The 22,886-nt window shown below is 40.5% G+C and overlaps 2 long non-coding RNA genes across 2 annotated transcripts; one reads left to right on the top strand and one right to left on the bottom strand.

The window, feature by feature from the left end:
- Positions 1–1,362: 1,362 nt before the first annotated feature.
- Positions 1,363–18,413, bottom strand: LOC139591872 (uncharacterized). The gene is made up of 3 exons (XR_011679784.1): positions 18,316–18,413; positions 17,019–17,088; positions 1,363–2,109 (listed from the first exon to the last, which is right to left on the bottom strand). It is a non-coding gene; the product is annotated as an uncharacterized lncRNA (long non-coding RNA).
- On the top strand, positions 17,682–22,165 carry LOC139591871 (uncharacterized). The gene is made up of 2 exons (XR_011679783.1): positions 17,682–18,414; positions 19,684–22,165. It is a non-coding gene; the product is annotated as an uncharacterized lncRNA (long non-coding RNA).
- Positions 22,166–22,886: the final 721 nt, after the last annotated feature.

Here is a 22,886-nt window from a genome sequence, read left to right on the forward strand (position 1 = left end):
CTTATAATCTCTGGTACAAAGAGTCCTTGGACAGCAGTGCTTTGCACCAGGACTTGCCAGCACATCAGCATGACCACTTGTGCATTTCCTCACTGGCTGCCATTTGCTGCTGTCACTCTGATGATGGCTAAAAATTAAGTCTCTGCATCAGACTCTGAAGAAAGATTTATCCAGATCTCACAGAGATAATTATCATCGCTCATTATGACTGTGTTCCTGTCCTGAGAGACCCTCTCATCTCCTAAGGTGTGTCATGGTCAGACTTGAGAGGGTACAGGGATCAACAAAACAGTTCAAATGTGACATTTCCTGGTTTCACCTTGGAGCTTCAATCCATGCAGATTCTGTGTTATTTACTGAATGTTAGAAGTTAGCATAAATATGTAGTCCTTCAGAGAGTTGGCTATGATGAGCTGCCTCTATTAGTTCTTCATTCTTCTTGCCATACGTATGGATTTTTTGCTAATTCAACTTTCTTGCATTTAGACTAATGACATAAAGCCCATTAAAAAATCATGTGACCACATGGCATACACCCTTTAACAAAGTCTTCTTTATCAAGGGTGTCTGGGAAGTGTTGAATCATTAATGGATCCAGGTTCACCCATTGTATGATAATAACATACACCAAATATACTCCAATTAAATCAATATATGGCTGTCACCATTTTTGTGAAAGGAAATTTCCCAGCTTCAATATGACATCTTGAGATCAGCTATTGTGTAAACAACTAACATCAATATGACTTTGATCATGACAAAAATGTGGCAGACAGGGAATTTGCTTAGCACAGGGAAACAGGCATGAGCTGTCTCTGTTTTCAGTGACAGCAATTTGATTCATCCAAGGACAAGCCACACAGACCATCCAGCTTTTCCAAAATGTTGCATGCAGTTATCCATGTAGATATAATCAAAGCTTGATGTGCAGTGACAAAGTAGTAAAGAATGAGCAATTCAATAAAAATTGTGTAAGCATCCTCTCATCTTACATATCAATGCAAGGCTAGTAGAAAACAATTTCTAAGAGGTACTTTGGGTGAAAAAAGATTAATTTTAATGTCAAGAAAATTTTTATCACTCCTAAATATATTCTAGTTACCAGAATAACAGACTGTTAAAATAGCTAAATCGGTCATCATCATCAACAACAACAATCCAAAACTCAACTAGTGCAAAACACATATAGATGACTTTTATGAAACTACTTTATAAAAAAATACAGCCACCATTTGGTGAATGATGTCTAAATATTCATTTAGGACTCTTCAAAATGCATTTTTTAAGACCATTACTGCTGCTAACTTTCTCCTCTACAATGCCGCTTATAAGAAACACACAGCTAGGTCCCCTGCATCGTGATGTGTTTTGCAATTACACATATGCATAGGAAATATGCAAAATTTTACTGTTTTTCCTGCCTTATCACAGAAACATATTTTTGGTGTTTTTATGGATTTGTTTCTGCTGCATTTATTGCAAAATTCTAGTTGTTAAAGAGCATTGTATTTAAAATAATAGTACTTCTCAACACATTCACTTAAATCCTCCATAAGTATAAAAACAACTGAGACATCTGGTTCCAGCTGAGACAGGAAATGTCTTTGCTGACATGGGATCATGTTTATTTCAAAGAAGTCCAAGGATGATCTTGGGAGGTACAGAGGAATATATTTAATACAGTATCAGACAAACTGGTAAAAAACTACAATAAACAACAGAATAGTAGGAAAACAGACAAGTATGGCATAGTGAACAATAATTATCATGCCTGTTTTCTTTCGCCATACACCTCTGGTGGCAAAACAGCCTGAGTAGATGGGCAACACACTGTTCCAACAACAGCAGAGCTAGCAAAGCCTCATTTCCCATGGATTTGTCTTCTGTGCCTCCATATTCTCCTCTGCCTATTTCCCAATCTCCTCACCCCATATCCAGGCTGCTGTCTCTGACATGAGGCAGCAGAGCTGTGTTGCTGAAGCCACGGGGTAATGTCCCCAGTGACTGGCCACTTGTCAGGTGAAATGGAGCAGTTTAGTGCTGAATTTGGGCTGAGGGCCTTTCCTGGGGCTCTCCTTCAGCAATCTTTCTGAACAGTATCAGGTGGCCCTAGAGGAAGAAGCAGGAGAAACCCTTTTAGTGTGGACCCATGTAAGCACTAACGCATTTTTTCTCCATTTTTTTGTCTACTACTATTTTGGTTTAGTTGGCTTGGTTTCCCAGTCTGGTTCACTGGTAGTTCAAGGTCTGGGAGGGAAGGAATGCTTTCAGTGACATTGTCAGTTTAAAATGAAAATTCTTGTCAAAGTGGAGACTCAGTTTGAGTCTACCAAAAGTCAACCGCCGGTAGTTATGAAACGTATAATTTTTATGAGATCATTACCCCTGTGTCAGATTTGGTAGTGCTTGATCAATTTAAATATTATCAAGAAGAAAATAATGGATGAACTGGAAATTAGAGCACATAAACCCACTTTAGGAAAGTATGCTATAAATTAGAAATACAAGCTTGCATGTGGAGTAGGAGTGAAAAAGATTAGGACTTGTCCACTTCAAAAAGACCCATCTGAAGGTGATACACGGTAAAGGACCTCACTTACAGTGCTGGAATGTGTTTTACTGGCTGTGGTGTGAGGTGACACGTCACACTGAAATTCCACATTTCCCTGTGTGCCTAAACACCCTCACAGTCACCACTGCTGGCAGGATGTCACCATGATATTTTCTGAAAAATCCTCTTTGCCCGGGATTTTCTCCTGGGAAGCTGAGAAGCCTCAGAGAGGAATGAAAACAATAATTACCTGATTGCTGCTCCTGTGTTTACTGCTTTGGAATGTGGCTTGGACATTGTTTACCAATAGGTGAATGTTTGATTAGTTCCATGTGACTTGTTTTTTCTTAATGGCCAATCACAGCCAACTGTGTCAGACTCTCTGAGTCAGTGACGAGTTTTTATTATTCTTCTTGCTAAGCCTTCTGATGTATCCTTTCTCTTTCTTTAGTATAGTTTTAGTATACCATTCTTTAATATAATATAATATAATATTACAAAATAATAAATCAGACTTCTGAGAACATGGAGTCAAATTCTCATCTCTTACCTCATCCTATGGACCCTCACAAACACCACAGGAGGACAATCCACATTTCTGCCAGCTTTATGTTCTGTGTAATAAGGCAAGAAATTCAAACCAAAAAGAGGATGCCCTTTCTTATACAATACATGGGGCATTGAGGAATTTGCTCCCTCAGGAAGGCTGGGTGCTAAATAATGATGGATGTTATGACAGATTCCAAAGAGCATCAGACATATTCATGCTTCCACCAGTGAGTATCAGATGCAAGAGGTATGACGTGTAGCCTGCCTCAGGATATTCCTAAGCCACTGGTGAGACAGCATACTCAAGACTGTTCATTCTCATTCCTTTTTAAAAATTACTTCCCTAGACTTCTGTAAGAAGCAGTATCTTGGATGATATGTACCTAATGCCTTTTTTTAGTGTGATCAGTGTTATTTCCTACTGTTTTGTTGAAGAGTAGGAAACAGAGACTTGTCACTGTTGCACACTGTTGAATGGTGTGCCACAAAGGAGACAGATAAAAATGGTGTACACCATCACTATCCAGTGCGAGCTACAAAGAGAAATGCACTGCCTCTTTGCCCCTAGGAAACAGCAGCCACTGCACTGTGGCTTCCAGAACTACTCAGTTACTCAGTGTTTGAGACCCCAGTTCTTTCATATCTCGGCGAAAAATAACACACCCAGGGCCCTTTTACTGTCTGTAGCACACATCCTCCCTGCTGCCTCAGACTGGATCACCATTCTCAGTGAGACCTAAGCCTTCACCTTTCTCCCTGCAGCCCTCGTGGCACTTAGGTTCAGCTGCATGGAACAAGGCAGTGGGAAGAGCCCACTTTTGTATACATGGCATGGCAGGTGATTCACATTTAAAACATGTACATAAATATGTACAGATACGTAAGTATGTATAAGTACATATATACACACTTTATACAGAACCATATTAAAATAAAGGTTATGAAGTAAAGCTCTTAAAAGTTAGAAAATGTCATCATTAATTCCGCACAATGTTTACATGTTCAGTCCCTCTCAGCCATTAAAGATAGGGGTTTTTTCTACAAGACCTTTCCCCGTTAAAGCAGATGGTTTCTTTAAAATGAATAAGCAGCTATTTATTCAATATTTGCAGTACATTTCCTTGCCCTGAGCTTTATTTATGGAACACTACACAAGCTCTGCTTTGAAAATTTATTAACTTCATTCTGGGTTGAAGGAGTTCAAAATCTTCCGATAAAAAAGCACTCTTTATTCAAAACTGAAACTTTCTATGGCAGACTTTTAACATAAAGAAACTTCACTCTGAAAAAAGAGAAAGGAGACAAGGGGAAGAAGGAAGGAAGGAAGGAAGGAAGGAAGGAAGGAAGGAAGGAAGGAAGGAAGGAAGGAAGGAAGGAAGGAAGGAAGGAAGGAAGGAAGGAAGGAAGGAAGGAAGGAAGGAAGGAAGGAAGGAAGGAAGGAAGGAAGGAAGGAAGGAAGGAAGGAAGGAAGGAAGGAAGGAAGGAAGGCTTGATTATGCTATGATTTTTTTATTCTTTTTATCATTTTAGACAAAATGTAATCATGCATATATATAGATACTTAAGAATTAAATCCTTCTACAAAGGTTTGACTTTTGTGACAGATAAAGTACTTTAAGCTTAATTTTTTGCAAAAATTTGTTCAACAAAAAGTTTTTTCCTAAGTTGTGGTGGGATGAAGCTAACTTCCTTATTTTTTCTCTCCATGAACTAGTCATTCCCATAGAACTTTATTTTTGGGGTTTATGCTCATTGCTGTAAATCTTGACTTTTTTATACAATTAATTAAATTACACTGTGCTTCTGTAGGAGACAGGGATCTTTTTGAAACCTATTTTAAAAAGGACAAAATAAATGAAGGTGAGATGGGATTCAAATACAACCTGAGTGTGTAGGATGAAAAAGAAGTCTGGAAATAAGAAGACTATTTAAAATTACCTCATAATAATCAACATGAACATTTTCCTAACCATATCTACTATTCACATCCTAGATTAAAAGAAAGCCAATGAAGCCAGTGCCAGAAAAGAAAGAGAACTTATTATCCCTCTCACTCCCTTTATGGACTACACCATCACTAAGGAAAGAGGTAGTGCAGAGAAATGTGAAGCAGCATTTCTGCATTAGGTCACCACTGAACAGTGACAGTTCTTTTGCAAAACCAAAATGATCCAATACTCTTTGGTATTTGCATTCAGTAGTCGTCTAGTTAGAATAAAAAAATGGAAATAAAAACTGTGAATGGCCTCTCCTGTTGTGAAATAAACTCTTGACTCTTCATGCAGCTTGCTGCAATGTTTGGCAGTGAATTGTGGACTGCATTTGAACGTACAAGACATTAATGTTACATCTAAAGAGCTTCATCAAATCTGAAGCTTTCCCCTTCTGCACTCTGTCTGCAGAACTGCACACATTTAAGCTGCACAGCTAGTTTGTTTAAGCAGCTTTAAAAAGCACTTCTGCAATAGAAATATGTAAGTATTCCCATAACACTGAGTTTCATTTGAAGTCAAACTGGTGTGCAAAATGGGCATTCAGCCCCATCGATCTGACACAGCATCATGCCAACAGCACAAGGACAGACATGTTACCATGGAAGTCATTGGCACTCGTGAACCAGGAGCAAACTGCTTACAAATGGATTTATTATGAAACAGCACCACTGATTGCTTCATAGATTACTCCTTGGAGCTCTGCTCAACTTCGGATAAGCAGTGCTGTCTGGAAAAGCAATTAGGGATTTCTGGATTTGAAACTGTTAATCTATCAACAGGAGGCACGTCTACTTATAGTACTATGAATTCAAAATGTATGCATAAGCCTGCAGGATCAGACAGAGAAGCTGAGGGCAAAATAATGTGCTACTCACACCCAGTGGAGAAGGAGAAGCCTTTTTAGGTGTTGTAGCAGAGATAAGATGACAGGTTCCTTACCTGGAAAACATGCTTTGCAGCAGTGATTTGTTACAGTGAACACTGCAGTAAATTAAGCAAGACAGAACTGTAGATGAATAAAATGTCTTTTCCAGCTACAAAAGGAAGCTCCACAGTGAATCTGGTAAAAGTTTTCAGAGGACAGTGGTGGATGTTTAATGAGGAGAGTGAAGGTGCTGGGAAGCCACTTTGTTGCTATGATTAGTCACTCTGGCAGACACAAGGAGGGTGGAAACCAATGAAGCAAAAGGTTTACTTCGTTTGCTGAAGAAGTCAGGGGGGAGAAAGAATTGTTTCCTGCCATTTCACATAGATTACCTTTCAGACACTGGGAGTTCATCCAAATCTTTCCAGTCAAACAGTCTTTATGTAACCTGGATCATCACCAAACCAAAAGCAGAAAGCAATTACAGGGTGAGGGATGTGAAGGCTAAATCAAAGAAAATATAACATACAATGTTCAAACTATACAGTGTTGCTGCTTCTTTGCTCATGCTGAAGTTGTCAATATAAAACATTCCCTCTGAGGCATCTGTGGCCGAAGACAAATTTTACCAGATGATGTTGTCTGACTAGAGGCCTGTTATCAAGTTGAGTGTGATTCCTGGTATAGCACAGCTGACTTGTTTTGATACATTGCTATCATGGAAAAAAATGTAAGATGTGCCAGGAACAATTTCCAGCCGATTCCTAACTTGCTCACTGTCTTAATATTTTTTATAAGTCCCTGCAGCACTAGAAATGCCAGCCTCCATCCTCCCACCAGAAATAAAATCAGGAACATATAAGCTTGGGTTTCTCAAGACCAATTCATTTAGCTAAAGGACACAAACCACACCATTCCTGTGATGACTGCAATCCTTTGCAGTATTGCTTTCTCCCTGGTTCCTGGAATTTGCATTCTCAAGACAGAAGAATAGCATACTGGTAACAAGGTGAGTATTGTGCAATGTCTGTATTGCAATAGTCAGGTGACATAAGGAAGGAGACCATCATTCAAACATGTAAACGTGTTAGAAAGAAAGATTTCTAGGTAATAACAACAACAACAACAGCAAAAATAGGTGTAGTAATAAAAGTAATTGCTCTTTATCATTAAGGACTAATGCCACTATTAGCCCAAAGCTAGTGTACACTTTCCATTAAATTTTTTAAGGCGTTAAAAAAAAATCCAGGATTGTCAAGCAGATGTCATTTTATTTAGCATGACCTAAATTACTGATTCCAGTGGATTCCCCACTCTTAATGAGGGACCTTGACTTACAACTTCCTAAAACACGATGAACTTTGTAAGAACTTGAAACACTTTACTTAATATCTAAAAACCTCTTCAGGTACACAGTTAGAATATTCAGATCTGCACACAAAGCTGCTTGTGGTGAAAGTTTACCCATGGATATGTGCCTGGGTTAAAAAAAAAAACAAAATTAATGTATATGTATATCTATGTATATGTGTGCTTGGACTGTTTGATCAGCTGAGTCGTGAGATACAGCAGAACTGAATTACAAGCAATTGATTCCCATCCCCACAATTCCCCATGCCTCTGAACATACCTTGCAGTCTCGTATAAAGCTGGCCTGGAATTCAGCAGGGCCCGGGAGCAGTGCCAGGAACGGCGGGATGCCCATCCATATGGAAATGTGCAGCCACCAATGCAGCACAGCATGCTACAGAGGCCTGACATAAATCACAGGTAACATCTAACAGTGCAGGCAGCACAGTGGGAGCAGGCAGAGCACAGACACATCAGTACGGATGCACTGATGTAATTATTATTCCAGAGGGGATTCTGAATGTAAGAAAGCCATTAGATGTGATGACAGCTTCTTTGTTTTTTCTTGCAGAATTTCACCATAATATACAGGCTAAACTTGATTGGAGATGGCAGGATATTTTTTCTGATTATTCCAGGCATTAAATCATAGTCCTCTGCATGTGTGTGTTTGGTTTCTTCAGTATCATTTGTGTGGGTACTGAAGAAAGATATAGATAAATTCTAAATTTAAATGTAGTAATACATTTATTTTTCCTTCTGTATCAGATTTTTTTTTGTTTTTAACAGCAGAGGAAACAGTAAGTTATGTTTGTTTTTTGTGAAAATTTCTATGCATATTTACTATAGTATGATCTTGTAAAGGTCTTTTCTTTCTAAAGAACTAACTTCCAGTTTTGTATTGAAGTTTCAGGGTCTTTTTAACCATTTTTAGATGTTCATGAATACAGGTTCCAAGACTATAATCTATGAGGAACGTTAGATATCAAAGATAGACATTACACTGTGAAAGTAACCTAAATGTATACATAATTTTTAAGAAATTCTTCCAACTATCACACAATGCAAGAAGCATCTGCACTTGAATTAAGAACTTCAGCAAGTTGATCTCTGCACTGATGGAAGCAGTTAATTTCAGCAAACCTCTAAAGTAATCCAAGGTATCTAAGTAACCATATCATTACTTCAGCACTCAAAATACTACAATGGTGGGTGGGTTAAATGGTTGAAGTGACCTTGTTGTGGACCCTTCTCACATGGACGTCTAGAAAAAACATTGCCCTAATTTTCAGGTATGCTGAGATACCATACTATGAACTGAAAAACATGAGAACTGTCAATTCTCAGCAGCTCTGCAAAATACCTCTAGGTGAGACAACTTGGGAATCTTTCTATACCAGGGGAATTAAGAGTGCTATGTCAGAGAGCAAATCATTTGAATGTGGACTGTGTTTAGAACGCCTTCTATCTTTTGCCCTGCTACTGATTTAAAACCCAGAGATCTGGACAAGAGACCTTCTAGCACAGGCTGACAATCAACAGCTGCTAAACTATGATTATACTACTGTGGCAGTCATATTTTCTGGAAAAATCCCTTCGCCCAGGATTCTTCTCCTGGGAAGATGAGAAGCCTCAGAGAAAAAGGAAAACAATAATTATCTGTTTTGCTTCTCCTGATTTGCTGTTTTGGAATGTTTGGACATTGTTTACCAACCTTTATTGGTGGTTTCATTGGTTTCATGTGAATTGTTTTGTCTTATTGGCCAATTACGGCCAAGCTGTGTCAAGGCTCTGGAAAGAGTCACAAGTTTTCATGATTATCTTTTTAACCTTCTGTAAGTGTCCTTTCTGTATTCTTTAGTATAGTTTAGTATGGTATTCTTTAATATAATACAGTGTCAGAAAATAATAAATTAGCCTTCTAAGAACATGGAGTCAGATTCATCATTTCCTCCTCCATCTGGGGAGCCCCGCAAATATAATATACTACCAGCACAGGAAAAAAAAAAAAAAATCACTATCGTTCAGGCAAGCACCAGCTTTTCCAGTCTGAACTTGATGAGACCAACAATTCACAAACTGGAGATAGCCTTCACCCACCTATAAAGAAAGTGTTATGGCTGGTCATTTGACAGAGAGAAATAGTGCCTAGAAGAAAAAGGATAACTGGCGATTTTAATGACTGAAAGAATGAACATACTGCATGAATGGAAAATGACCCATATCCCCAGCAGAGGTATAGACTTATTCCATGATGTAGGTTGGCAAGTATCTCATGGAAAGAAATTTAGCATACACTGAAGGATGTTGATCACATCCTCCAAAGAATGCCCAAGAGTGGTAACAAAATTAAGTCAAAATGGCATACATGAATCTTATTGTTTTGTCTGAGTTCATACATCCCTTGTGCTTTCTAATTAAGGGCAAACAGGCTCTCAATGTTTTTTAAAATTGTTTTATGTACTTAACTTTTCCCTGGAGAGGTAAATTATGCCCACCAGATTAAAGTTCAGAGGAAGGATGTGATTAAATGCTTGAGGCACTATAAAGTGCCAGGGCTGGTGCTAATGCCAAGGAAAGATAGATCATAAGTATCCACTTTAAAGAAGGAATAACATACAGTTTAAATCCAGAAAATACACCAGAAAGGACAAAGGAAAAAGTCAGGGCTGGAGTCTATTCATACTCAGAAAGCTGAAAAGCACACATGAGCTGAGATTAAAGTAACCCTTCTAAAAAATCCACAGTAATTCCATAATTAAAATACAAATACTTTGAGGTCACATTAAACTTTTTGATTGACCCCGAGTTATCACTCTAATTACAGGCATTTCTAACAAAAGAAAGTGTGATATCCTCAAGAACGTGCAGTAATATCACACAGCTTTAGGCATCTGGACACAAATGTTAGAAACCTATTTCAGCTGCACTTCCTCTACAGCTGGTGGAGCAGCTCAGCAGAAAATCTGACCAATCAAGGAAAACTGAGGAGAAAAATCTAAGACTGTCCACATCACTTAAAAAATTCATAAAAGTAATGACACAACATGCCCTGACTGAAAGCTACAGAGATATGGGCATTAACATCTCTCATGCCTGAATCAGAGCAGCCATCTGAATCTCCTAAGGAACATCCTACCCAGTCTAGTCAATGGCATTCTGGCTTAGACTTTCCAGTTCTCTCTGAAGAACATTTCACTTTGCATAAATTGAGCATTTATGTGCATGTCAGCATTCAAAAGATCTCAGGTCGGCTGTCTGTCTCTGCCCCAAGATGCGTGGGGTGGTTCTGAGGCAGCACGCTCTGAAGAATGAGTCTGGACTCTTCACTTTTTCGGTCTTCAGTTTGTTTATTATTTCTTATCTACAAAATTTTCTTTCTGCCCAGCTGAGGTCCACTCAGCACGGCAGCCACAAGCACTCTCCACTGCCCCTGAGGCGGTGTCATCTTTTTATACTACAAACTACATATATGATATTTACTTTTAATTCCCAATACCTATCACCTATGTTAGACAGTGCACTTCTATTCTAAACCAATCCCCAAGTGCCAACATCACAGCAGAAAATGGAGAGCAAGAAGAAGAAGAAGGACGAGACACGCCCTGATTCCTCCATCTTGTCCCCATAACCCTTATACCAAAAATCCTAAAATCTACATTTTCATCCTGTGAACACATTGTTATTACACCATTCAAACCTGTGTGGCTTTCACATCCCCATGCCAAGCTGGCAATTCACTGGAAGGATCAAAATCAAGCCACCAGCTGTTCCAGGCAGCATGCGAGGGTCTCCGAGCCCCCCAACGGGGTTCTCGGCAACTCTGGACGTCCGGAGGGATGTGCTGAGTTCCCACAAAAAGGGCTATGAGTGTCCTCAGATCAAGGAGACCTTTGGTTTGTTTTAAATATCTTACAGCACATTTTAGCACCATGGTTAAAAGAACTTATATGGTTCAATTTTTAATTATGTAAATGATGAGGTATAATGCCTTGATTTTGTGAGTGGTATATATGGTTTTCATCCAGCTTGAGAAAACAAAATGTATAGAAAATGTGCTCTTTTCATAGTTTTACCATTTTAACAGAAATTTACAGAAATAATAAATTTTATTTAAAAGTATTTGAGGACATTCCATTGTCTTTCTTTTGAAGGATCAATGAGCAATCCTTCAGCAAGGCCATTTTAAGAGGTTCCTAAGAAGCCTCTGGTTTAAAAAGGAGCCCTTCACACTGAAGTGGTATGGTGTATACAGGCTGTATAACACAAATCTAACTATAACAGGACTCTCAAAAACTTTCAACATCATCCAGTTCAGCTCTCCAAAACAAATATTGAGACCATGCAGTAGGTGATTCAGGAAAACAGCAAATGAATCCTCTGTGCTCTTTGCAGCATCAAGTCTGAAAGTGGCTTCCCTCTTGATCTCTAAGCTCTGTTTCTCTTGTCTGAGACAGGAATACAACAGACTGTGAAGTAAAGGGAGTGGTCACACAGACACAGTATGTGTTTCACACTTACTAGGCTTGTTCTCTACACTCTTCCCATGTGAACACAACAGTATCAAAAATATTTATGGGGCGGTAAGAAATTTTTGTGGATTTTTCCCGTTCCACATAGCTCAGAATACTCTGAACCAGCTCCAGGAACACAGGAGCTTGCCAAAGCATTAGTTCAAGCAGGTGGTTCCAATTCATAGGACTTTTACCTTCTCTATGCATGAGAGGTTCTTGGAACAACAAAAAACCTCACATGCCTATGTTGGCAAGTGTAAGATTTGAAAGGCAGATGTTATTCTCTCATCCACCCATTGAAATCCTCTTGCCAGATTAGCTAGTATCAGAACTATGACTTTTGAACTGGCCTCTGGGAGGGCTGCTATAATAGGGCAGCTACAGGCCATGTGCTGCCACTTATCTTTGTGCCTTTTACTGGGAAAGAAAATGGAAATAAAAAACCAGATAACTATGAAGAATGGTAATTTCTTACCTGGTAATTTGTTTCTCCACATGCCCTAGTATGCAAACTCAAACTCTAGCTAAAACTCCTCCTGTCAGCAGATGGACACAATGAAAAAAGCCCATGGGATGTCAGATTTTAAATACAGAGGGATGATCTCCCTGGTTAAGTTCAGATTCAAATTTCTAAGGCAATAAAGGTGAAACTGCCCTTTCAGAATGTACAGTAGAAAATTACCATAAATTCTTCAGAGAGAGAAATCAACATTAAATAAGATGAAAATATATCAAAATTTTGAAGGTAATTACTAATTTCAAAAGCAGTATTAGCTAAACAGTGGACCATTGATAAATATTTTTCTTCTGTTTTCTGTCTCTGTGCAAGCATTTTGATTATAAGGTTGCTCTGTGCCCCTCCTGATGTTTTACTTCCTGTTTGAAGTGATGTTGGACAAACAGTGGAGGATTGTTATCCCTTGGTAATTTGTTGTTCAGATGGATACACATGACATGCCCAGACCACCCAAGTAGGGCCGGTAACCAAACAGTTGACCACCTGGTAAGACGATTAAAGCTCATCACAAAGTCACATGGCAATGAAGGGTGACTGCACATCTATGAGAGGATTGAGACTGATCAAAGAAGTATCTCCTTTCCTTGATTTGAAGAAAAGAAGTATGTGCAGAAAGAGGAAGATTTAGGGCAACATTTGTAACAAAAACAGTTTAAGAAAGAGTAGATAATAATATGGTCACTTCATACTTAGATGCATCATGTCCATGCTTTTGCCCTCAAAATTGATGTTAAGCAGCTGTTCTCCGGGCAGGAATCCTTAAGAACTTCTCAACAATGTTCTCAAACAGCCAGCACCCTGAGTGAGGAGCTACTGAGAGCCAAGGAGTAAGAAACACTGACAACACAAGACCACCTTACATCCATCCCTACACAGAACTTAGATTAGTTGAGGCTATAGAAAAGTTCCTCTGTCTTTTAAAGACATGGTATCCTGACTCCTTCTTGAGGAAATGTAGCAGAACTCATGTGTTTGGATTGATAGGGGTTTTGTTTTGGTTTGGGGTTTTTTTGTTGTTTTAAAAACACAACAGAAGTGGTGCCAACACCCACTTTTAACATAAGGTAAGGTGTCCACATTTCAATTTGAAGATTCAGGTTCCAGCTTCTCCCAGGAAACAGTGCAACCCACATCACCCACCTGATAAATAAGAGTTCTAATAATCAGTCACATAACTAACCAGAATGGATGGATTTTCCATTCTTCTGTTCAGCAAAGCAGGGAAGAGCATTGATACATCATGACATTGTAAGTCAGAGGCTGTGGTGATCAGCAGGAAAATGGAATCTGTAGGCTTGGGTCCCTATCTCTAGCAGAACACAGTTAAATGAGTGAAACACAATTAATGCCCATTGAATTTTTCAGGCTGAGAAGTGTTACATTCCCCATTCCTGGGGGTGGGAGTGTCCTGAACATTTGGTGATGTATCTGGTGTGCAAGCATGCATGTATGTCTATTTGGCATGGAAACACTTCTGCCTCCTCTTCAGCTGTGTTTCAAGGGAAAGCATCCATTGCATTTTTGTGAGGTCTAATCCATTTGGCACGCTCCAAAAATATTTGACATACTGGGTCCCTCAAGCATTTGTAGATGGAGCATATCCTGCTTTCCCAAACTTCCCCTTACTTTGGACAAAAGAAAGGTATTGAGCTCTTTCATTTGGCTCTAAGTGTCTCAAGAACTTCACAGCGCTACAAGGAGGCACCTAATCAAGCCAGGCAGCAGAATAACAGCTGGATTTTGGATCAGCAGTTTGGGCTCAGGCAATGCAATTCCACTGAAGTCCTGCTGTAGATGCTTTAACTCTTCTATTGCCTTCAGCCCTGTGATAGTATCTATGGCTGCTGAGAGTTCAAGCTGATATTGATGTGAAAAGGTGAAAAGGTTGGAGGATTCGAGTGGCTGGCTTAAAAACTGCACCAGGAAAAGCACATTCAATCTTGGCACAAGAGCATAAGGTTGAGTTGCTTCTCTCACAGTCCTGAAACTTAAAGAATCTGTGAAGCCTGCCAAGCTTCTTATAAAAAATTGAAAAGAATAAAAAGATGACCCAACTTTCTGTCACATAAGAGAAGTCCTCTGAAAGTAGAGGAAGTTTTTTTCACTTTCAGAGGTAAAAAAGGTGGAAGAATAAGAGAAATTCTGAGCTAACAGTGAGAAGGTTTCTCTGAGGGAATGGATATAAAGAAATATCATAAAGGAAGGAAGTGGTAGGAGATCTCTGCAGCTAGGGATGGGTCTTCTCCCTCCCTTCCATTCAAATTTATGTTAAGCTCAAGAGTGAATAGTCTCTGAGGATAAGTTCTATACATATCAGATTTTCTTTCTCTGTGTTGCCTTTTTAGAAAAGCATGTTTGCTTGTTATTTTTTCCCAGACTTCTTCCCAGTGTCTGTATGCTTTTATTTTACTGTTATTGTCACTGATTTTCCTTCACCCTTCATTTGCAGTCCTTTCCTGAATGAAACCACTCAAGGTAAGTGCTTTTGGCCCTGTCTTGTAAAGGTTTTGATTAACATTTAACTTCACAGAGCAACACGTTCTTTATGATCACATTTTTCAGTTTCTTAAATGGCACCCAGGTTCCCTTCCCCGCCCTTTTCATCCATTTAACAAAGGTCTGCTTTCTATAGCAATAAAGAATCTGGAAAAGAAAGGTCTTGTTTTAGTTCTTTCATACTTAGATAGCTTTGAATTTTTAGAAAAGATTGAGTATATATATATATATATATATATATATATATATATATATATATATATAAACATCTTTGTGGATGGGTAAAGGTAATCTTAAAGAGGGGTGTTTTCTCAGAAAAATGATTGGCAAACTGAGTTTTCAGAGGCAAGCTTTCAGAGGAAAGGAGTTCTCTCAGGTTCTCTAGCTGGTCAGAGTGACCCCAAGATACGTTAGAAAGTCTCTTTTCCCAGCCCGGCGCTCAAAGAAGGAGTCAGGGCTCCTCATTTCTCAGTCTCAAGGTTGTTTATTGTATCTTATCTATAAAATTCTTTCTCCTGCCCAGCCAAGGTCCTCTCAGCAAGACAGTCAGAGGCACTCTGCCTGCCCCAGGATGGTGTTATCTTTTTATACTAAAAACTACATGTACAATATTAACAACTACTTTCCAATTACTAACAATTACTATCACCTATGTTAGACAGTGAGCTTCTACTCTAAACCAATCTGAAAGTGCCAACATCACAGCAGAAGATGGAGGCTAAGAAGAAGAAGGAGAAAGGCTGGACACGCCCAGATTCCTCCATCTTGCCCCCAGAACCCCCATTCTAAAAACCCCGAAAATCTATTTTTCACCCCATGATAAATTCACTATCATTCTACTTAAACTGTAGTGACTTGCAGATCTTCATATAAGGTTTGCTCCATGGGTCATAATCAAAACCACAAACGTCTTGGACCCTGTGCCAGGGTCTCTGAGCCCCCTGGCAGGGGTCTTGGCAGTCGAGGACAGCCAGAGGGATGTCCTGAGTTCTAACAGAGTTCCAGGAGGCTGGGTGCATGGACTAGCTGCCTCTCCAAAAGATGCTAGTCTTACTTGGGAGTCCCATGTGATAAATGACAGTGCTGTACAGCTGTCTCACACAATGCTACCCACAAGCATTTAGTCAAGTAAGTTAGGTCTGTAAGTATAGAGATCAATGCCTGAATTTAAGGTTCTGAGCAGAGACACCTTGGTGTGAACCAGGTGTCCAAGCCACATATGGTGGTCACAGCAGGTCTTGCCAGTGCAAGCAGGAGCACACAGACTTGCTCAGCTGACCAAACCAAAGTGCCTACTTTGGGGTACAAATTCCTTTGAGTGTATTGGGTTAACTTCAGTTGCCTAAATAGGCATCTTGTGCCATTGGAGTTGTCTTTGCTAACACTGCCTGGCCCCTGGCTGTCTCTCCAGAAGTCACGTGGTGCTGCATTCAAAGGCCTCCTTTCGATGTATGAAAGCACAAGGCTCAAATGGCTCCTGCAGAGGAACATGAAACCCACCCCCACTGGCTGCAATGGAAAGTTAAGACACCTCACTCACATGCCCATAACTAAATTTCTGTGCTTGAAGCCAAAGCTGAACCTCACTCTAGGGGACTGCCTTTGAAATGCAGTGTGCAGAGAAAAGAACTAACCCTCTTTTAGAGTGGAAACATTAAAGGCATTCTGAAATACCTTGGGAACCACAGAGTATAGATAATTCATTTTTGTACTTATTTCTCAAAGTCAAAACCCCATTTTGAAATGTTGGGGTAAGCAGTAGGTCTCTGGTAAGGCTTCTAGATTCTTTCTCAGTTCTGTTTCTCTTATGACCTCATTGGCATCCTGGCTGGACCTTCTCTGAGTTTCAGAGAAACTTCTCCAGACTACTCCTCCCTCCCCACCATATCCATATATACTTCTGTAACTCCCTGATTTTATATTCCCTTTTTACAGAGTGTCACAGAAAAGAAATTGTAGGCATGATTTTTCTTGATTTGCTTGACAAAAAGAGGTGCTTTTAACAAGTAATTCACACAGGAAGACTACTCCAGCTTCATGAATACTGACAAAACACTTACTGCTTAACTCATAGGTAAATACTCCAAGCTGCACTTCAGATAATGCAGGTGACAAAGGAAATAGTAAAAACAACTGAATTTATCCAAACATTGCAGATCATCTTGTTTTACAGGTGACTTACCAAAGCAGCATGCCTTGCTAAACACCGCCTCCACCTGCACAACCTGGCTTGCCTGCAGTAGTTGTTTAAGCTGCTGGTGAGAATACAGCAAAAGAGAAAAATGGTAGTGCTAAACTGAAATCTTTTAAAATTCCCAGTGCTCTTCTTCAGTCTCTGCTTTTTGTCACTTTTCATTCATTTTGTATGATAGCAACCTTGCTAAGTACAATAGCAATACATTACTAAGTACAACCAAAAAGCCAATTGAGAGTGGTATTTTTTTTCAATACAAATGCTCCCTAAAATCATCTACCTAGGAAATCAGACATTAGGATCATTAATCATGAAGATTAACTGGTATCACCCTCTTAAATGCTCAGGATCAGGTATTTAAATAAACAGCAATGTCTTAAGAGAATTAGTATTTTGGGGTTCTTTAGGCATTACATAATGCAAATGACATGATACACTAAGTTGTGAGATACAATGAAAGCACACAGGAGAGCAGTGCCCCTCTTCTGGGTGCCAGGGCTTCACTTTCATTTATAACTGAGCATACATAACACGATTCTTCTGCAGGGTACACAGCCCCTCTTAGACTGAACTGCTTATTGCTTTTACAGTAGCAAAATTCATAATGAAATTAATTTATGCTATTTAGTTTAAGTCTTATTTTTGCTGACTTTTAGCTTTATTTAAAGTAGTGTTTAATCTCCTATCCTCTTTTTTTTTTCTCTCCAATTTCATCTTAAATAGCTTACCAAATCAAAACCTATCCCACGAATGATCTCATAGTGCAGTTCAGCCCAGATTTTTTTTCTGCTCTCTTCTGCTTTATTTTTGGTCTGCGATGACAAATCTTAAAGGGGAAAAAAACCCAACGCACAAAAACTAGAAAATATTATATAACTCTATAAAGCCGGCAATTTAACTCTTCCCAGCAGAAAATTGTTTCTAAATACAACCCTGTCTGGAGCTGAAAAACGTCAGTAAGGAAATCCAGCTCCAGGACACGGGAGGGAGCGCAGCAGCTCCCCGAGCAGATGTCCGCACGCAGTGAGTCATCGGCAGGGGCTCAACCTGGGATCATCAGCGCCCGGGCACAGCTGCCCACGGTTTTCAGCCGAAAGAGCAGCTCAGCCGCCTGTCCCTTACTCAGCGTGTGGAGCCCTCAGCTAACCCGAGCGAGCCCGGGAAGGGCAGCGAGACGCTGCGGAAACCTCTGGAGATGCGATTTTTGTGCCCGCCCTCCAGCTGCATTGGCGAAGGGGGGCGCTTGGCAGCACTCAGCGGAGCGCAGCGTCCCCATCGCTCTCACCTAGCAGGGCACAGGACCAGGACTGCCATCGGGGGGCATCCCGCCGCCTGCGAGCGCTCGGGAAGGGAAGGGCAAGGCCGCAGCCCCGCCGTTGCCGCGGTAACCCGGGGCGGGGCCGGGCTCGCTGTTAGCGGGGCGGACAAAGGCGGCTCCGCCCGGCCCCTCACACAGCTCCCGCCTGTGCCGGCAGGGGCGAGGCCAGGCCAGGGGCTCGCCCCCGGCCCGAAGGGAAGGGCGGGGAAGCAGCCGCCGGCCGGGAGAAGGGAGGGAGGGGAAGGGGCCGCGGTGCCGCGTCCCGTGGAAAGCTGGAGCTTCCCGAGCCTCTCCCGCCCGACAAAAGGGCCGCCCCGGGGTGGCAGGGCAATTAAGGAAAAAAAAAATAATCTAAAAATAATCTAAGAGTATTAGCTTTACTTTATGCAGAAGCCATAGGAGGTGGTGTGGTGATTTTCCTTTTTTTTTTCTTCTCCTGCTCTAGTGGCTAGAAGCCAAAACTCTCCTATTGAACGCCTCTCGCTGAATGGGAAAAACTGTTTTGATTAATTAGTGTTAGTCCTTTTCCCCAAAAAGAAGACGAAGAATATTACCATTATTTTAGCTCTGGAGAAGCCTTAAGAGGGTCGTGGAAGACATACTGAGCCCTACCCTCTTTTTCTTCCTCCCCTCCTCCCTTCATTAGCACCACACCTAGAGGTGCACACACTCAAAAAGAAAAGGGAGAGCCGAAAAAAAAATGAGCAGTTACCTGAAAAACCAGATACGGTGCTGTAGGGCACCATGGGTACCCCTGTACCTGAGGAGAAGTAACCTTTGCCGTAATCACCCTCTGAACCACACCTCATTCAGTACACTAATGCACCCTGTACTGAAAAATGTGTGTCCAGGGCATGCACAGAACAGTTTTGCAGCATCTGTAACACGGTGGAATCCCACATGAAGTGTTAAAATCTCACTCTAATGTGGGTTATATATAATTCTCCCCAAAAGCATAAAAATAGTGATAACTATAAACCAGATAGTAGATCAACCATTCTTTGTGATGTCTGCTTTCCTGTTCCTACACTGTTTGAAAAATAATCGTTTGCTCCATGGAAAATAGACAAATCTCTGTTACACAGATGTAAACATATCAACATTCCCACCGATGTTTGGAAGCATCACAAATGTGTTTGTGCTAATTGTAATCATGAAAGCATTGTTGATGAATAATACGTTCTCATTTAGATGTTTTGAGGCATTACGTTTTACTTCACTAAATAGTTCTCATACTGTGGTATAGTTCTCCTACTGTGGTGTGAGTTCTGTGTTTCCTTTAAAAATACTCAAATATTCCATATTAACTTTGCTGGTAGCCTTGCTTTGTTGCAGATTTGTTGTGTGACTGAAAGCCTGTTTTTAAAAGGATTATATTTCATGTTTGGGGAAAACTCTGCTGTAAGTTTGAAAAAGAAGTTGCCTCTCTTTTTTGACCTTCATTCCACCTACACCTTTCTGTGCACACATCCTGTGGTTGTAATCTATTACTCTGATCAAGTTTGTCTTTCCACGATGAAGCTAGACATGCATTTAGAAAATGTCCTAGCAATGTATTAACATGGAAATGTGGTTCCAAGCCATAGGAACATAGTGATCACATGCCATATTTGGTGAAGGAAGTCACTGTGTTTAACAGTTGAGATGTCTTGCTTTTACAGTCCCTGCTTAAGTGCTGGGAATTTTCAGACTGAATTATTTAATAGACTACCAGGTATGAAGTCAGAATTTGTAAGGGAGGATGCAGTGTTCACAGCACAGCACTTTTATTTAACACTTAATTATGAAGCTGTGCACAGAGAAGCTTTTGAGATTGTTGCCATTAGAAACTGAGCCCTTGTGGCTGGAGTTATGGTCCGGCTGCCGTCTCCACCCCCAGCCTCCCTCCCCGCCCTCCTCCTGCTCCGCCGGCTGACCTTGCCACGCTTGGCTGAGCTGAGCCTTGAGGTGCTGCAATGTTTTACATCGCTGGGCTGTAAGGTTTGAGGTGCGAGCATGCAAGGGGTGGTGCCATCCGCGGGGACAAGAGTCTTTTCTTTGGCTGAAAACCTGCCAGCTGTTATTCAATATCACTGAGTATCATGTAACAAATAGAAAAGCTACATGTCGGGGAGAATGTCTCTTTCCCTACTGATCTAGGCTGGAACACAGCAAAGTTTCCATTTACTTCTAGCTATTGTGAAAAGAAAGCTCCATTGACCTATTTTGACACTCAGCCAGGGAGGTGACTCCATCAGTCAGAAGCTGACCATTTTTGTTTCCAAACGCACCCACCAGAATTTTAATACTGTGCTTTGTTTGAACTGAAAGGCCATCATTTCAGTGCTTTTTGTCACCATTGATCTCAGCCTTATGTATTTTACATGGTATTTTGGAGATACACTATTAGCCATCATTACAGTATTCTGTGTAAAATTATTTATTTTGTGTGTAAGCCTGAAGAAAATTTCTGGTGAGTTTTCACATTACGCGGCGGCACCGAGCGATCTTTTGTGAAAAGATAACACAGATTTGCTCTTTTGTAACCTCTTCTTCCCAGGGAGACTCTGATCCTTCACCAGCACAAGATGTTTGAAGTTCTGCAGTTGAATTTTGCAAGACCAGGAGCAGGCCTTGAGGTCTTCTAATCCCACCTGTCACTGGGCATCTCCCCAGCTGGGAGCAGGGCATGCAGGACGTGGTGGGAGCACCTGAATTAATTCCCTTGGGAGTAACTGATCCTCAGGATGATTTCTACAGGCACAGCTTCCAAAGGTACCCAGTGCTGTTGAGAGCAGCACAGAGTAGTTTTTGCAGATCAGCAAAGGAGTGGTCACTTTAAGCAACAAGGCACAGGAAAATGTTCTGTAGAGAGCAATTCATTAGCAGGATGTTGCAGCCTTTAGTCTGGATTTCCGATGGGTCGATTGGTCGAACTGCATCATTGCTGGCACACTGAGGGAATGAGCTGCCCATGCATCATTCCTGCCAGACAAGATTCCTTCAGGTGCATTTTTGCTATTGTTGTGAGAAGTGAAAATTGAGCCCAATTGTCGAAGATACTGATAGCTGGGGATTTTTTCCCCAAAGTTATAAGCATCAATTAGGCACTGAAGCTCCACTTGCTATCAATCATTTGAAAATCTCCCTCTGCATGATGCTGCCTGGCCTCAGGGCTGGAGCACCAGCTGGGCACTGCCTTGTGCTTTGGTGGAGCTGTAGTCCCTTAGCCCAGACACCTCTGCTGAGATCTTCTTGTCAGGGAGGGAGCTTTTTAAACTCTCCATTCCTTACCCTTTTTGAGAACCATACCACATCCAGTTTGAATATGTAACCAAGTCTTGGATTAGGGTAAAGACATAAATTTTGTGACCAAATCTCTTGAGTATAAGTGAACGTTTCAGCTGGGATGGGCAGCAGAACCTCTGGTCTCTACTTTCACTACCTAGGAAAACACTGTTTTTGTGGCTGATGCAAATGTGTGTTAAGCAAAGTAAAAAATAGAATTTATTTTTATGCAGTTACTGAGCTGTGTGAGATGACAGTAATTATTTTTACCATTGCTTAAAAACCTGTATTTTAAAGAAAATGTAGCAGTTCAAATGTGTTTGGCATTTGAGAAAGTCAGAAGAAATATTATGGATTGATTGACAAAACCAGCAGTTTTACAAAATAATCTTCAAGCACAGTATCTAAAAAATGTTGTGATTATCTGAAATAAATCTAAGCAGAGAGATGTAAAGTTAAAGTCTGAAAGGAATTTTCATGAAAATGTGGTGAACATATCCACTGATATAATTTCTGGTGAAATAAAAGATGGTTAAAAAAAAAAAAAAATTGCTTCCAATTTCAGATATCCCCTTTACTATCGCAAACTCACAAATTGTATTTTGTTTTCATGGTCAGAACTGGTACTTTTTGAAAAGGACATTTTTCCACAACAGACACTATATTCACAATAAATACCTTACACGCATTAAATGTTGCTGTTTTCAGTGTGATTTTAAACGGGCCAAAGTTTTCCAATGCTTTAGTGTTTTGTCAGACTGTGCAGGCCTACAGTTATAGCCCTCCCTTTATCTGAAGAAAGAGGTACCAGAGAAGCTAAAACACAAGCAAGGCTAACTAAATTTATGTCCTTCTTGACAAACACTGTCCTTGGAAATTTTAGGTAGAGAACCTGTATGTTGGAGATATCTCTGATGGCAATCAACAGTATTTTCAGAGTTGTGGTTCACACCTCTGGAAATGCTTGGAACCCACCCAGTCTGTTAATTTTTTTGAAAAAGACGTCAAACGTGTTCTTATCACTTCAGATTAACCTTGCAGCTCTTTTAAATGTAACCCAATAACATGAGCAATGGTTAAGCTTTCTAAGCTCCTGGAATACCATTGCTTGTTTAATTCATACAATAATCATTAACATACCTCATTTGAAGAGCAAAAACTTGGGTGGTGGAGAGAAATTCAAATGTGTGTTTTCCCGTAAATCAGAGTTTTGGACTGCTGGCAGTTGGCCCCTTCCCTTCATCATGAAACCAGGCCTCCTCAGAGTCCAG

The sequence above is a fragment of the Agelaius tricolor genome, unplaced genomic scaffold (genome assembly GCF_023055355.1).
Source record: "Agelaius tricolor isolate 1412-34295 unplaced genomic scaffold, bAgeTri1.0.p SCAF_7, whole genome shotgun sequence".
Classification (NCBI taxonomy): domain Eukaryota; kingdom Metazoa; phylum Chordata; class Aves; order Passeriformes; family Icteridae; genus Agelaius; species Agelaius tricolor.